The following is a 16,553-nucleotide window of genomic DNA, read 5'->3' as shown; positions in this document are numbered from 1 at the left end:
TGAGTATGATAGGCCAATGGTTTTGGATTACGGTCTTGATTTGTCGCCATTCTGAGCAAAAATTGCCTATGAATCTGATTGTGTTGTCAGTCTGTTAGGAAGTGGTTTGTTTTTTGCGGAATAGAATTTGCGATCGACTGGTGGTTTGAACCATTTTCTGAGCTTTTTTGATTGATCTGTTTGAATAGCCCCTTTCCTTCAGTCTACCTGCAAGTTCTTTGCTCTTGGATATGAAGGTAGCGTCGCTTGAACAATTCCGTCGCAGTCGCAGATATTCGCCCTTCGGTATATTGGATACGGTGGGAGGAAAGTGAGCACTTGATTGATGAAGTAGAGTGTTTGTTGCTGTGGTTTTACGATACAGTTCCGTCTCTATCTTATTCTCGGCTCCTCTGTATATCCTCAGATCTAAAAAAGAAATACTTGTGTGACTGTATTCGTATGTTAGTCTGAGGTTTAGGGAATTGCTGTTTAGCCTTTCAATGAATTCTTTTAGTAGTTGTTCTGAGCCTTTCCAAATCAGGCAGATGTCATCTATATATCTCATCCATATAGTGACATTTTCTTCATAGATGTTATTACTGTCATTGAAGACGTGTTCTCGCTCCCACCATCCAAGGAAGAGGTTGGCGTACGTGGGGGCACAGGCTGCCCCCATCGCCGTACCCCTTCCTTGGATGTAGTATCGATGATTGAAAATGAAATAGTTTTTCCTAAGGACGAATTCTAGAAGTTCCAGGAGAAAGGTTTGAAAGTCTCCTGTTTCTCCCATTTATAGGAAGTATTGTACTGCTCTGGTTCCCAAGTCGTGTTTGATACTAGTGTATAATGCCTCCACATCCATACTTACTAGGATCTCATTATCATCCAGGTATGCATCATGCAGTTTTTTTAGGACATCTGCCGTGTCCTGGGTATATGAAGGCAAAGAGGTTATGTGCTGCCTTAGATGTGTGTCGAGAAATATGCAAGCCTTCTCAATTAGTGCTCCATTTCCGGATACTATAGGTCGTCCGGGAGGTTCTATGATGTTTTTATGAACCTTGGGCAGCATATAAAATGTGGCTACCCTTGGGTGTGGTGTCTGGGGAAATTGATGCTCAGTTTTAGTAATGATGTTGTTATTTTTGGCTCGGTCTATGATACGATCATATAGGGTCTTAAAGTTAGAGGTGGGGTCAAAGATTGTCTTGGTGTAACAGGTTTTGTCGTCCAATTGTTTGTTAGCCTCTTTGAGGTATAGTTCTAGGGGCCAAATGACGATATTACCACCCTTATCCGAAGGTTTGAGTACCACATCATCCCATTCTTTGATCTCCTGGATAGCTTTCTGTTGTTCCTTGTTGATGTTACTGGTGTATTTGTTGTGTTTCTTGTTAAGATGTAGTTTGTCTAAGTCCTGTGAGACCAATTTTGTGAATACTTGTACCTCTGGGCAGATGTTAAATGGTGGGAAGAAGGTTGACCTCTTTTTGCAGATTGGTCTGGTTTCGGTTCCCGTTTCCTCTTCTTCATTGTCCAGTTCCTCCAGGATGGAGAGAGCTTCTTGCTCCTGACTGGTCCATATTGGGATAGGAGAGCAAGATTGCTCCTTTTTTGCATGGAATTTGGTCAGTAGAAGTTTTCTGCTGAATAGTTGTAGGTTAGTTTCCCATTGGAATCGGTCAAAGGAGGATGTGGGACAAAATGTTAATCCTTTTTGTAATACTTCCTGTTGGACATCAGTTAGAATATGTGAGGATAGGTTGATTATCTGTAGCCTTGATACCCCTGATCCCTCGATTGTCTGACTCGTTGTGGATAGCGATTCAGGATTTGTGGCTCCCATCTTGGTCTGTCTCTTCTTCCTCTTTGTGCGGCTCCTTCTGGTCTTTCTTTTGATTTTATTTTTGGGCCTCTGTTTCCTCGACCATAGGCCAAAAAAGGTTCCGTACTATGATGGAGAGAGTGGGATGCTTGTTGGCTAGTGCTTCTATTCTGTGTTGGATCTTCTGGTTGTGAGTTGTCATCACTATAGTCGTCTGCACTAGACAAATCTGTGTCGGATGTAGAGGGTGGATATCGGGGATTTTCCCTGCGATAGCTTCTTCTTGCCCAGTTAAATATCCGTCCTGTTTGAAAGTCAATTTGGTCCCGGTGAAACTTGGACTTCTTCCTTTCAATAATGTTCTTCTCGTATTCTTCTAGATCCTTCTTATTTTTCTCAAAGTTTGATTGGAAGGCTGGGGTCTGCTCCCAGGCTTCCAGTTTTTTACCGAGTAGTTCTACTTCTTTTGAGATGGATTCCAGGGTCAGAAGGTTATGCTGGATCAGTATGCCCATCAGCTCCTGGGAGCATTTTAATAGGCTATTTTCCCATTCCTTCTTTAGATTTTCAGTACACAACTCAAATGCTGGGAATGTCCTGGGACGTAATCCACGTGGGGTAATTTTAAGTCTACAATAGTTTTCTAAACTGGTTAGGTCCCAATTGGTCCTCACTTGTCGTTGAAGGATGTATTTTAGTTTGGTCAGATCATCCGTCCATTTGGAATCCGGTATTGTATCATTCAGGGTGGTTGGGAAGATGTTGTCCAAATTCTCAGTTCTTCGCTTCTGCTGTAATTCGTTTTTGAGGCTAAAGTTAGACATGAGTTTAGTTGTGTTCAAATAATTGTATATTCCAGGGAGTGACGAGAATAGTAAGGTAGTTTAGGCTTTGGTTCTGAAAAATGGGGTATTAATACCTGGGTAGCGTGCTGGATCCTGGAGCTGAGAAAGAACTCAGTATGTTCACGTATGAAAAAAGGTAGGAGTGGACCCGCTACAGCTGAAATTAAGGTGGTTTAATGTTATCAATGATCTATAACCAACATAAAAACTACTCGGGCTGATGCTGGTAGTTGTGGTGCTGGTGGTGCGCCCTGCGTTCGGTAACTAGACTGAAGAAGGGATTGTTGTCTTGTGTCTGCTGGAGAAGCAAACCAAGGACAGTGAACGCTTTGTGGGCGCACTCTTTACATAATATCTTGAATGTATATAGTGGAATTAATTTAAAATTTAACTTTTAATGAGAACCGCTTAAAAAAGTGGGGTGCAATGAAAATAAAACATATAATATTGGTGGTTTTGTTGTGTGGTTGTCTTTTATTGATATTAAATACTATCATCCAAATACATCATTTTAGACCACACTTTTATATATCATTTACTGCATGTAATCAACACAGGTATGTAGACCTGGGTGACAGTAGGCCGCAGAAATGAGTTGATCCCCCGGGATGAGGATTAATTTTTAGGGGTTTTTTTGGGGGGCTACCCCACGTCACTAGTCAAGAAAATTTGATTGCTAATAGTACGGTTTTAGAACACTGATAGTAGGCGGCTCCAAAGCTGCTTATCTGGTGATCGTGCAACCCCAGATGGATAATACCACACCTGGACTTCTCCAGGGGTCTCCCACCCGGATACTGCCCAGGCCCTTCACTGCTTGGCTTCCAAGTTCGGAAGGGTTTTGGGCAGACCAGTGAGGTATGGTGGTATAATGGGTAGGGGTGCCAATCACAGACAGCTGCTCCAGTTAACTATCAGTATCACATATAATTGCACAGATAAATATTCTTAAAATACCCCTCAAGACTTTAGTGGCACATTGTAATTAAATAGGTGGTACGAGAGTGGATAGTATATCACAGTGCAGACATATACATGGTACCTTGATAGTATCAAGAAATATATGAAGTAACGATATTAAGCTGATATAGCACAGTGGATTTGATCAAGGTCAAATATGCACAGTTGCACTTATGAAAAAAACAGTTCCTCTGAGTTGTATTGCCACGGTTGAGTCACAAAAGAAAAGAAAACAGTACATCAAGGTTAGTCACAATGTATCAGTGTGACAAAAAAAGGAGACATTGGGGCTGAGAATTGTCTGTAGCAGTTACTGATACCTGTAGGCTGACTACAGTGGTTTAGGATTCTGACACTGTAGTTGGCTAGATGGTATTGAGTTTAAATTACTCCAATTTAATCTGATTTACCCAGCAGTGTTTTGTGGCTATCATGGTTAGAAGTTGGTGCGCTGTAAAATATGCAGTCAGAATCTCTCACACATATCTGAATCAATGGCATGAATTGCACAGTCAAGATAGAGTGGGTGAATATAAGGGGGAGCAGCGCTCAGAGGCAATGCCGTCCGAGATTGCCCCTGTACCTGGACCTGCTTGTGAACCCTGCAGGTAACTAGAGTATCCTGCGCAGAGCTGCGTTGTTGGGGGGGTCTCCATACTCTATACAGCCCCAGCCACTGCCCTCTGTATGCAGTAATTTCCACTCTCCCTTAGTTTCACCCTTTTCCCTCCACCAATAGGGATCATCCAGATAGCCCAATCACTATAGTCCAATTTTCCCCCCCTTTGTTCTCTCCTTTCATTCTACCTGTGTCAAATCAAAGGCTTGAGAGATATAGTAGAGCCATTTCCGCACCTACAGCCATATACCAGATCCACCTCAATAGACACCATTATACATTACCACCCCTCTTCCACCAACCACCAATGCTCACCGTGTCGCCCACAATCAGGGGCTAGTAACAGGTATATACAGCCATATACCTTACAAATAACAAAGTATTACAGTATTTATCACCAATATAGAGCCAAATACAGTAGTCCCCCTTACTGAGGGCATTTCTGTCCAGTGGGGCAGCCCCCTGGTCAGGACAGATGGTAGTGAAACAATAATAATGAAATCAATTATTATTAAATAAAAGGGCATAAAAACAAAAAAAATGTAAACATTTTTAAAAAAAATAAAAGAATAAAAACCTTAAAACAATAGAAAATTAATAATATTCAAAAAAATAACAAATAAATAAAACATTCTAAAAAATTATGAAAATGTTGAAAATAAATAAATAATTACGTTTCTGATTAAACCACTTTTTGTACATAAAATAAATATTTTTAAAAAATAATCTTCCAAATCAGTGTTGCCACTACCACCAAATGCCCCCACACATTACCCCCTGATGCATTAACTATACCATTCTATTACCTTATAATGTATAAAGCATTGCCAGCAGTATATTGTATCCAGTATGGGTAAATTTCCCTCAACCAAAATGGCCTCTTATTATCAAGTGCATTCGTGCACACAACTAACTATTCCCATCATGAACCTACAGGGTCTCATAACAGCAGTAACTAACTGTATATACTCTAGGTAGACATCATGAACACATAATGCAGATCTAAGTCACCAACACGATGCAAATTTATTATATAGGGCAGTCTTCCCCTTACAAATATGGCGAGTAGGCTAAAAAAAGTCACACAATCCAGGGAATATGAGCAGAAGATAACAACCAATGGTGACTTGATACGTCACCCAGGAACGCAAGCACATCATTGGACGGGACATAGAATAAAGGGCAGATGCCCTCATCCAAAATGGCGCTGCATGACGAAGCCTGTCGTAGGCGAAACACGTGTCCACAGCGGCCCCCCACGTCACCCACTTTGAACACACAGCAGGACGACTCCAAGCAAGCCTCCCTGACCAGCTCCCCGCAGGACTTCTAGCGGCGCCCGGTGCCGGCTGAGACGGACGTCACTCAGCCCCCCCCAACAACGCAGCTCTGTGCAGGATACTCTAGTTACCTGCAGGGTTCACAAGCAGGTCCAGGTACAGGGGCAATCTCGGACAGCATTGCCTCTGAGCGCTGCTCCCCCTTATATTCACCCACTCTATCTTGACTGTGCAATTCATGCCATTGATTCAGATATGTGTGAGAGATTCTGACTGCATATTTTACAGCGCACCAACTTCTAACCATGATAGCCACAAAACACTGCTGGGTAAATCAGATTAAATTGGAGTAATTTAAACTCAATACCATCTAGCCAACTACAGTGTCAGAATCCTAAACCACTGTAGTCAGCCTACAGGTATCAGTAACTGCTACAGACAATTCTCAGCCCCAATGTCTCCTTTTTTTGTCACACTGATACATTGTGACTAACCTTGATGTACTGTTTTCTTTTCTTTTGTGACTCAACCGTGGCAATACAACTCAGAGGAACTGTTTTTTTCATAAGTGCAACTGTGCATATTTGACCTTGATCAAATCCACTGTGCTATATCAGCTTAATATCGTTACTTCATATATTTCTTGATAGTATCAAGGTACCATGTATATGTCTGCACTGTGATATACTATCCACTCTCGTACCACCTATTTAATTACAATGTGCCACTAAAGTCTTGAGGGGTATTTTAAGAATATTTATCTGTGCAATTATATGTGATACTGATAGTTAACTGGAGCAGCTGTCTGTGATTGGCACCCCTACCCATTATACCACCATACCTCACTGGTCTGCCCAAAACCCTTCCGAACTTGGAAGCCAAGCAGTGAAGGGCCTGGGCAGTATCCGGGTGGGAGACCCCTGGAGAAGTCCAGGTGTGGTATTATCCATCTGGGGTTGCACGATCACCAGATAAGCAGCTTTGGAGCCGCCTACTATCAGTGTTCTAAAACCGTACTATTAGCAATCAAATTTTCTTGACTAGTGAAGTGGGGTAGCCCCAAAAAAAAACCCCTAAAAATTAATCCTCATCCCAGGGGATCAACTCATTTCTGCGGCCTACTGTCACCCAGGTCTACATACCTGTGTTGATTACATGCAGTAAATGATATATAAAAGTGTGGTCTAAAATGATGTATTTGGATGATAGTATTTAATATCAATAAAAGACAACCACACAACAAAACCACCAATATTATATGTTTTATTTTCATTGCGCCCCACTTTTTTAAGCGGTTCTCATTAAAAGTTAAATGTTAAATTAATTCCACTATATACATTCAAGATATTATGTAAAGAGTGCGCCCACAAAGCGTTCACTGTCCTTGGTTTGCTTCTCCAGCAGACACAAGACAACAATCCCTTCTTCAGTCTAGTTACCGAACGCAGGGCGCACCACCAGCACCACAACTACCAGCATCAGCCCGAGTAGTTTTTATGTTGGTTATAGATCATTGATAACATTAAACCACCTTAATTTCAGCTGTAGCGGGTCCACTCCTCCCTTTTTTCATAGTTATTCAGCTCTGACTGAATCTGACAGGGACCGGGAACACTACGCAAGTTCTGACTGACTACGCTATTTGCGCAGCCTACGCTGATTCTGAAAGCACAGGTAACGTCCATACCATATTAACTACAGAGATCGCATCGCACGGCACTAAAACAGGCTACAATGCTAGCGTACGTATGCTAATTGGGCGCCGTGGTACTACACAAGTACCAAAATATGTTATTGCTTTAAAATCATACATTCAAGATAAATAGTTTTTTGAACATGGATAAAGATATATATATATGGATAGTGGTAGATGCTCAATTAGTTCAGTAATACCACTCAGGTGCATGCAAGGGAGGGGTTAATACTGAGTAAGTAAAACAAGACATTTTTTCCCCCAGCTCACTGAATAGTATTAGTAACCAATCTTGAACACTACATGATAATAGAATTCAGAGATATTGGTTACATACTGTATACCTGCGCAGGTGTATGATATGCCCCCAAGCCACGTCAAGGCTTCTATGTATATTGGGGGTCCCTAGCGCTATATCTAGGTGCAGGGTGTGGCACCCCAAAAGCTATCATAAGCTAGAAAGCCCAGCGCGGCACGCCAGTGAGATACTATAGTGTTAATAAATATTATTGATAGGAAGCCGAAGCTACATATAAAGAGAGAGATAAAATAAAAAAATGAAATGTAATTAGATAGTGTTAATGAGTGAAAAGTGTTAATAGAATGTAAGGGCATGCCGCACTAAAGCCACCCAGCTCAACCAGTCCAGGGGCACCGCACCCCATACCACCGTTATCCTAAATTGGGTCTACGACTAACCAGCAAGAAGCCACATGATAATGGCTCCTTACTTGACATATCCAAACTAAGAGCTACCCTACCTTGGAGCAACCCCAGACTACTCGATGTGGCATATCAGGACCCACATCTCCTCCTAATATTAGCTCCCTTCTGCCTCTCACAATATACATTTGGATAGTGGTAGATGCTCAATTAGTTCAGTAATACCACTCAGGTGCATGCGAAGGAGGGGTTAATATTGAGTAAGTAAAACAAGACATTTTTTCCACTAATACCACTGAATGGTATTAGTAACCAATCTTGAACACTACATGATAATAGAATTCAGAGATATTGGTTACATATACCTGCGCAGGTGTATGATATGCTCCCAAGCCACGCCAAGGCTTCTCTGTATATTGGGGGTCCCTAGCGCTATATCTAGGTGCAGGGTGTGGCACCCCAAAAACTATCATAAGCTAGAAAGCCCACTACGGCACACCAGTGAGGTACTATAGTGTTAATAAATATTAGTGATAGTTAAAGATATACCATGGAAAGATAATTACCTCTTGGTCACCTGCAACAGTCTCTGTACTCGAATATTCCCCACATTTTGGGGGTAAAGCCATTGGAGGGATATGTTGCGGAGGACCAAGAAGTATCTGAAGCACTTAGGTAATTTATCAAGGTATAAGTTTCATTCTTTCACACAATTATTTTTTATTTGATTCCAAATTTTATTTACAGACACAGGGTACTACCATGGGGAACAGGTTTGCCCCGAGTTTCGTGAACCTCTACATGGGCCTCTTTGAAGAAGAACATGTTTGGGGTTCGGGACTCGGGCAGTCCTGGTCCTCTATGGCAGATACATAGCCCATTTATTTTTCATTTGGGAAAGGGATGTTTTGTCACTATGAACTTTCACTGACAATCTAAATATCAATCAATTTGGTTTGAAACTCACATGTAATTTTAGTTCAGACATGATTAATTTCTTGGATATTAAGGTTTATATAGAGGGAGGAAAATCATGACGGAAACCTATACAAAGGAGGTGGACCAGTATGGTTATTTAAAGTATGACGTTCACATTTTGCCCAACTGGAAAAATAACATTCCAAAAAGTCAGCTTATTAGATTGAAGCAGAACTGCTCATCAGCAGATGCCTTCGAAAGGCAAACAGAATCCATGAAAAATATTTTTTTGGCACAAGGCTATCCCAAATGTCTGGTGGAAAAAGCATCTTAGGAAGTGGTAGAGATAGATAGAGACAAACTCCTGAAGGAGAACCAAAAGGGAATGGAACTTCCTCATAAACAGGAGGGGCCAAACCAGATAAGGTTTGTTACTCCATATAAGAATAAGAAAGCGCTAGACCAGCAGGGTGGAGCTACCTTTAGGAGAGCTCACAATCTAAAGATTAAATTGGTACACAGATTTTTTAGAGGACAGAATACTCTTGGAAAGGAGAACATAAGACCTTCTGAACAGTTGGTGGACACTTGGATCCCAGTAAAGCCATCTGGGTTCCACAAATGTAGAAAGGTCAAGAAGAATAAGTGTAAAGTAGTGGCCTTTATATTTGGCAGCATGAAGATCATTGCAGACTTTAGTGAGAGCAGTTTCAGTGGAGGGGAGTGGACGGAAGCCAGACTGGAATGGATCACGCAGGGAGTGGGAGGAAAGAAAGGCAGTAAGGCGGTTGTAGACAATATGCTCAAGGAGTTTGGAGGCAAAAGGGAGCAGAGAAATGGGTCGGTAGTTAGCAAAAGAATTAGGATCAAGGGTAGGTTTTTAAGGATAGGAGAGACAAGACGAAATGGGGTTTTTGGTAGGTTCAATCGCACAAGATTATAGTATTAGAGATATGTAATAATCTTACCATAGGCCCTCTGCAAGTATTAGTGTTTGTTTATGTAACACTTGGCGGTGCAGAGGTGTGCCACCACGGACAATTTTTAGACAGAGTATATCAGAAGACAGGGTAGGGATTGTCAAAGGTGTGGTGCACCAAAAGAGAAAAAAATAATTTTTACACATAAAATATACCTTTTAATGGTTTCTTTTAAAACTGCAAAATATACAGACTAACATGTAACATAAAACAGTGAATACAGTGATTTTAAAAAGCTGCACGTGCGGTATCAACATGCAATGCCTCCTACTGTGAAGATCCACTCTCCTAATATCTTGTGTACGTATATGTCCCTTAAGGTATCTGATGGCTTACATTAGCCTTATTACAGATATCCGCGGGTAAGTGTACTTATACCAAGATGTTGAGTGATCTGTATGGGTGTCACTGGTGTCTTTTGTTTTAGTATAGTGATATCCCTGAGTCCTTGCTGGAGATATATGGTCAGATTTAGTATCTCTGATGAAGAGGAGATTTTTTTTTTTTTCCTTAATAGATTTTTATTAGGTCTCACATTTAGCTCACAAATTGAGAAATACAATGCGTGCATACAGAATCACTTATGCAAAATAATTGAGCAATACAGAATGTAGAGTTGTCAACAATCAATAATCACAATAATAATCATTGACCTATATTTTGGACAGTAGTGAAATAATAATAGAAAGAGTGGAAGAAGAGAAAGGAAAAAGAAAGAGAAAAGAGAAGGGCCGCCCCAGCTGGCCGGCCAAGTTGACATATTATAGAGAGAGAGGGAAAGAGGAGAAATAGACACAGGAGGAGGACGGGGGAAAGGGTGGCGGTGCTTGGGCAGACGGCCTTTCATTTTGGGTCACAGGTCTAGCTGTCGCAGTCAACAGCACCGTTGAGATTCAATGCTCTTGCGACAGGGGAGAGTTGAGGGTTGATAGCTCCCGTGTCTCCCCGTCAAATGGCGGGAGGCTCTGGGACTCCTGGTATTCGCACCATTTAAACCACCTCGAGTGGATTGAGGAGGCCGAGGAGGAGTATCGAGCGTTTGTCGTCTCGAAGAGGAAGTGGCTATGCACTTTATTAATAATTTGTCGAACCGAGGGAATTTCCGTCGACTTCCATAGTTGTCCGATTGCCGCCTTGGCGGCAATTAAGATGTGTCTCATAATATACATATCCCCCCCAGTAATTGTGTCAGAATGGTGTAGTAGTGCCACTACTGGGTCTAACTGGTGCCGAGTTCTGAGTACATCACCAATAAGGGAAGCTATTTCCGCCCAGAATGGGGATAATAGTGGGCATTGCCAGAATATGTGTAGTATAGAGCCTACACCTCCACAATTTCTCCAGCACAAGTGTGATACATTCGGCCAGATAGCATGTAGTCTCTTGGGAGTAAAGTACGTCCTGTGGCAGAGTTTAAAAAACATTTCCGCATGGTGTAGGCATTTGGACATTTTGAAGCCAGAATAAAGAATAGAGTCCCACTTTTCCTCGCTAAAGGATACCTTAAGGTCTACCTCCCACTTAAGCTGGGCTGGTAATTTCCCCTTCTTAGTTTCAGATATTAAATAGTCGTACCACTTGGAAATGCCTCCCTTGTGTGTCTGGTTATACATTCTGGAGGTGAGGAGGGCCGGGGCAGGCATAACAGGGGTCTGGCCCCCCCTAGTAGCAGATAGCCAGTGGCGTATTTGCAAATATTTGTAAAAATCGTTTTTAGGTAGACCATATTTACCCTGTAGAGCAGAGAATTGTATGAGGGTTCCCGCTTCGTATAGGTGGCCTAAGCTGGAGATCCCAGCCCCTATCCATGAGTCTAGTTTCAGGTTGGGAATAAGTTTAGAAACGGCTACAAGCGAAGTTTCTGCACTAGGCAGGCCCAGTCCTCCCACACCTCCGAGTACCCCGTGCCATACCTCCAGTGTCGCCCTTGTGGCTAGGCTAAGTTCCGATCTGCCTGGGATGTCCCGGTGGGGAACCCAAAGGAGGTCTGCGAGTGGGATGGTTGTAGACATTGACCGCTCCAACGTAACCCAAGGTTTCGGGGCGCTGGTATTCAGCCAGTCCCTGGCTTGGCTAAGTATGCAGGCCATATGGTATTTTTCAATATCAGGGTACCCTACTCCCCCCAGTACTTTTGGAAGTACCATGATCTTCCTAGCCAATCGGGGTTTCAAGCCTTTCCAGATATATTTAGTGAAAAGGGAGTTAATTTTACATATTAGGGATTTGGGGGGCCTCCTGGGTATTGCTCGGAAAAGGTATATAAGTTTAGGGAGAAGGACCATCTTGGAGGCTGCAATTCTACCCATCCAGGATATTTTGTGGATAAACCACTCAGTTATTAGTTTTTGGAATGAGTGCAGGAGCGGGAGAAAATTGCATTCAATCAGGTGTGCGTCTCTGGCGACAAATACTCCTAAGTATTTAATTGCTCTTCCTTGCCACGCATAGCGGTATCTATCTTTCAAGCGAGTCACTTCCTCACTGGGGATATTTAGTGGGAGAGCCTCGGTCTTAGACGTATTAAGCTTATAATACGAAACGGAGGAATAGGCCTCCAAAACTTCATGTAGTGCGTTCAAAGATCTTTCCGGCTCTTGTAGGCATAGTAAAACATTGTCCGCAAATAGACAAATTTTATGTGAGATATTCCCTATGGTCGGGCCAATTATTCGGACCTCTGATCTAATCTTCTCAGCCAGGGGCTCCATAGCTAAAACAAATATGAGCGGAGAAAGGGGACACCCCTGCCTTGTACCATTAGTTATCGGGAAACTTGAGGATAAACAGCCATTCACAAATACTCTTGCGGACGGGCACGTATATAGAGCGAATATGGAGTCTAAGAACCAGCCATTAAGACCAAAGCGTAGTAATACTTCTCTTAAGTACCCCCAGTGTAGTCTGTCAAACGCTTTCTCCGCGTCTAATGAGAGCAGTAATAGTGGGGATTTAGTACGGTCACACACTTCTACAACGTTGAAGACCCTGCAGGTGTTATCCGGGGCCTGTCTTCCCGGAACGAAGCCCACCTGGTCTCCCCCCACAAGCGATGGAAGTAAGGGAGCTAGTCGATTGGCTATCAGTTTGGCATACAGTTTCAGATCCGTATTTAGTAGAGCTATGGGCCTATAGTTCTGGACCGAAGTGGGTGTTTTGCCGGGTTTAGGAATGGTTACTATTCGGGCTTCGAGCATTTCTTTTGGGAGCCCCTTCGCCAGGGAGGCCTCGTTAAACACTCTAGTCAGAACTGGGCCCAGCTCCGCCTTAAAGCATTTGTAGAAGTTTGAGGGATACCCATCGGGGCCGGGGGCTTTATCCCGGGGCAAGCCATCTATAGCTGTTTCCACTTCTAGCAGGGACCAGGGGGCACCAAGGGTTTGACAGACCCCGGGGTCTAACATCGGTAGCCTAATGCTGTCTAAGAAGGCATTTATGTCGGCTGCTGAGGGCTGATGAGTGTGTGGATCCGTCTTGAGATTATACAGTTTAGTATAATATTCCGCGAATGTGTCCGCGACTTGGAAAGGGTCAACAACTCTGGTACCTTTAGAGTTAATTAAGAGGTCCACTCTCGCTTTGGCTCTTCTACCCCTCAGTTTCCTGGCTAAAAGCCTTCCGGCCTTATTACCATAAAGATAAAAATGCTGATTTAGTCTAGAGATGTTTTTTTGTACTTCTCGGAGAGAAGCGGCATTAATTTTATCCCTAACCCGTAGTAGTGCTGAGTGTGTAGCCCTGTCCGAGGGGTCAGCCTTATGGGCCGCTTCTAGTCTAGAGAGCTCCTCCTCCGCCTTCAACATATCCCTGGCCTCTGCCCTCTTTGCCCTTGCTGCTGTCTGTATAGCGGAGCCTCTCACTACCGCCTTCAACGCACACCAATGATTGAATGTTCCCGTGTCCTCTGGTTTATTTGTTGTGATATAGAGAGAGAGCGAATCCTGAATGGACTTCCTTGAGTCCGTATTTGTCAGAGCCGACCCTCCCAGCCGCCATGGACCCGGTGGGGTCCTGAAAGAGCTCAAATCCCACACCAGTAGTACCGGGGAATGGTCAGACCACGTAATGGGCAATATCTCGGCCTTTCGGATAGAAGCCAGAGTCCATTTGTCCATGAGGGCGAGATCTATCCTCGAGTACGACCGGTGCGGGTGAGAGAAAAAAGTATAGTCTCGTTGTCCAGGGTGCCTAGCGCGCCAGGCATCCTGGAGGTCGTATTCATTAATAAGTTGTTTAAACCTTTTGGAGTGGTCGGGGGAATTTTGGTCTCTACGGCTTACGGGGCGGGATCTATCCATAACTGAGTCCAATACCATATTAAAGTCCCCTAGAATCAAAAGAGCACCTTTAGTGTGTTTCTGCACATTAGCAAGGAGTTTCCTGCTAAATGCAATTTGCCTAGTGTTCGGGGCATAACAAGTAACGAGTGTAGTCTCTATCCCATCCATCTGGCCTACTAAAATTAAAAATCTGCCTTCCGGGTCAGCGTATTGTGAGTTAATAGTAAAAGAGCAGGAAGCAGACACCAAGATAGCGACACCAGCTTTTTTATGTGGGCCATTTGCTGTGTAGCAGTGTGGGTATCTATTATTGGAGAATTTTGGAGGGGCCGTTCTAATGAAATGTGTCTCTTGGACTGCAACAATGTGTGCTTTCAGTTTATGAAAATAAGCCAAAGCCAACATCCTCTTTTGGGGAGAATTTAAACCCTTGGCATTTAATGTGACAATGTTAACCATAATCAAGTTTCATGGTAGGGAGCGCATGAGACGATATATGGTAGCGCCTAGTTGCCCAAGGTGAGACCGCATGAGACGTACAGGGGTGGGGACAGGACACACGGGGGAAAAAGAGGGGCAGAGAGGTAGAAAAGAGAAAGAAGAGATTAGAGTTAGCGACTCCATATGGAGTCGTAGTGAGAGACCTGACAGAGGTCATCTCAACCAGATTGTGTGGGGGTAGTGGTCATTCACCCCACTGCTAATCTAAGGAACAAAACACCTTAACACAGAGTATAACACAACATATCTTAATTTGGAGCAGTAACTTTGGAGTAGAACTTGCGGAGCATGTATGTCTGAATAACAACGAGGCACCTATGTGCATACATGGGTTATCCCCAGGATGACTTATGTTACTATCGTCTAGTTCTATACTTAAAACTGAGTATGACTTAACTTTGCCTATATTCATATATCAACAAGACTCTATATTATGTAAGTCCACCGGGGTGCTCTGGCTAGACCGGGCTGCAACCTCCAGGTAACCTGTGAGGTCATAATGCCTAAGATTTGGTCTGGATAATCCAGGGCTTCTTGTTCTCCCCTATGCTTAACTTGGTAATATCTCAGCAAGATAAGGGTACACATTTCACATCGTCCATGACTTGCAGGACGACACCGCCACAGGTACCTATTATGTAAGGCTAAACGAATATTTTTTCTACTCCGCCAGTGACCAGTCCTGCTGAAGTCGCCGGGTCGGAGGTTCTAGGGAGGCCCCTGCAGGGGCGTCGCACAGCCCCCATGCGGACATAAGCTTCAAACCCTCTTCAACAGAGGAAACAGAAATTGTAGAGCCTTCTCTCTGTATGAGGAGGCGGGTGGGGAAGGCCCAACGGTACTGAATATTCGCCTTCCTGAGGACCGACGTAACGGGCTGTAGGGAGCGTCTCTTAAGTAGAGTTGCTCTGGAGAAGTCTCCATAGAGTTGCAGGGAGCCCAGGACCGAAGCAGACTCCGCGGTGGGCCTTGCGGCTTTAAGAAGTGCCTCCTTGATGTGGAAGAAATGTACTCTCATCAGCACATCTCTCGGGACGCCCTCAGGAGCCGATCTAGCCTTGGGTAGTCTGTGTATTCTATCCAGAAGAAGATCTGCGGAGGAAGCCGATGGGAGCAACTTCCTGAAGAGGTCGACGGCGTAGTCGTGTAGACTGCTATTAGAAATGTTCTCAGGGATACCCCGTATCTTAATGTTGTTCCTCCGTGATCTGTCCTCCATGTCCACCAGCCTCTCCCTCAACGCGGCTACCTCTTCCTCCAAGGAGGCATGAGAGTCTATCAGATCATTATGAGAGCCTACCATCTCCCCCATCTTGGTCTCAAGTGCGTCAGTACGCTCCCCTAGGTCGTCAATAGAGCGCTGGCATGTCTGAAGTGAGGTGCGGATTTCTGATGCCACCTCATCTTTCATTTGGGTGAGTAGTATCTTCAGGGTGCCCACCGTTAGGGCTGCATCATCAGGAATCTCTGAGCGTGTCGGGGAACCCGGCGTGGTAACATGGGAGGTAGAAGGGTCACAGGGAGGGGGTTTAGGCTCAGAGTTCCGGGAGGGCGTGATGTTGGTTTCTACCCCGCCGCTGGAGCTCCTGGGGTTCGGTTTGAAAAAGGGGACCTGAGACACTGGTTTGGGGGCTTTGCTCTTTTTGGGAGGCATAACGGCTATGTAAACACTGTATAGAAAGCTGAAACCAGTCAGCTATTAATACGATGGGGGGAGGCTGGTTTGATCAGACATGCATCCTTACTTCAATTATTAAACATATGTTGTTCCGTTACTGATCATTAGGATACGTGGGGTGATTGAATGGAGAGATTCATACGTGGGCGCCCATCCCTGCTGGTACAGAGTATGTGACTGGGCACTTCCTGACCACCAGGGGGTCGCTTCAGGGAGCCTCTTTTGTGAAAAAGGGTGCCGGAGGTGCTGTATTAGTGGGGGGGGGGGGGGGTGTCAGCCGAATAATGTCCTCTGGGTCCCAAGGACTCAGCAGGGCCAAGGCGTAGCTT

The 16,553-nt window shown here is 44.0% G+C and overlaps 1 protein-coding gene and 2 pseudogenes across 2 annotated transcripts in view; 2 read left to right on the top strand and 1 right to left on the bottom strand.

Moving 5' to 3' along the window:
- Nucleotides 1–16,553, top strand: part of LOC146042532 (uncharacterized) — a 386,937-nt gene that overhangs the window by 257,450 nt on the left and 112,934 nt on the right. The window lies entirely within an intron of this gene.
- Nucleotides 3,406–3,524, bottom strand: LOC146040207 (5S ribosomal RNA; annotated as a pseudogene).
- Nucleotides 6,339–6,457, top strand: LOC146040196 (5S ribosomal RNA; annotated as a pseudogene).

Source organism: Crinia signifera, chromosome 1, assembly GCF_055691185.1.
Source record: "Crinia signifera chromosome 1, ASM5569118v1, whole genome shotgun sequence".
In the NCBI taxonomy this organism is placed as follows: Eukaryota; Metazoa; Chordata; class Amphibia; order Anura; family Myobatrachidae; genus Crinia; species Crinia signifera.
This window is presented reverse-complemented; position numbering and strand designations above follow the sequence as displayed.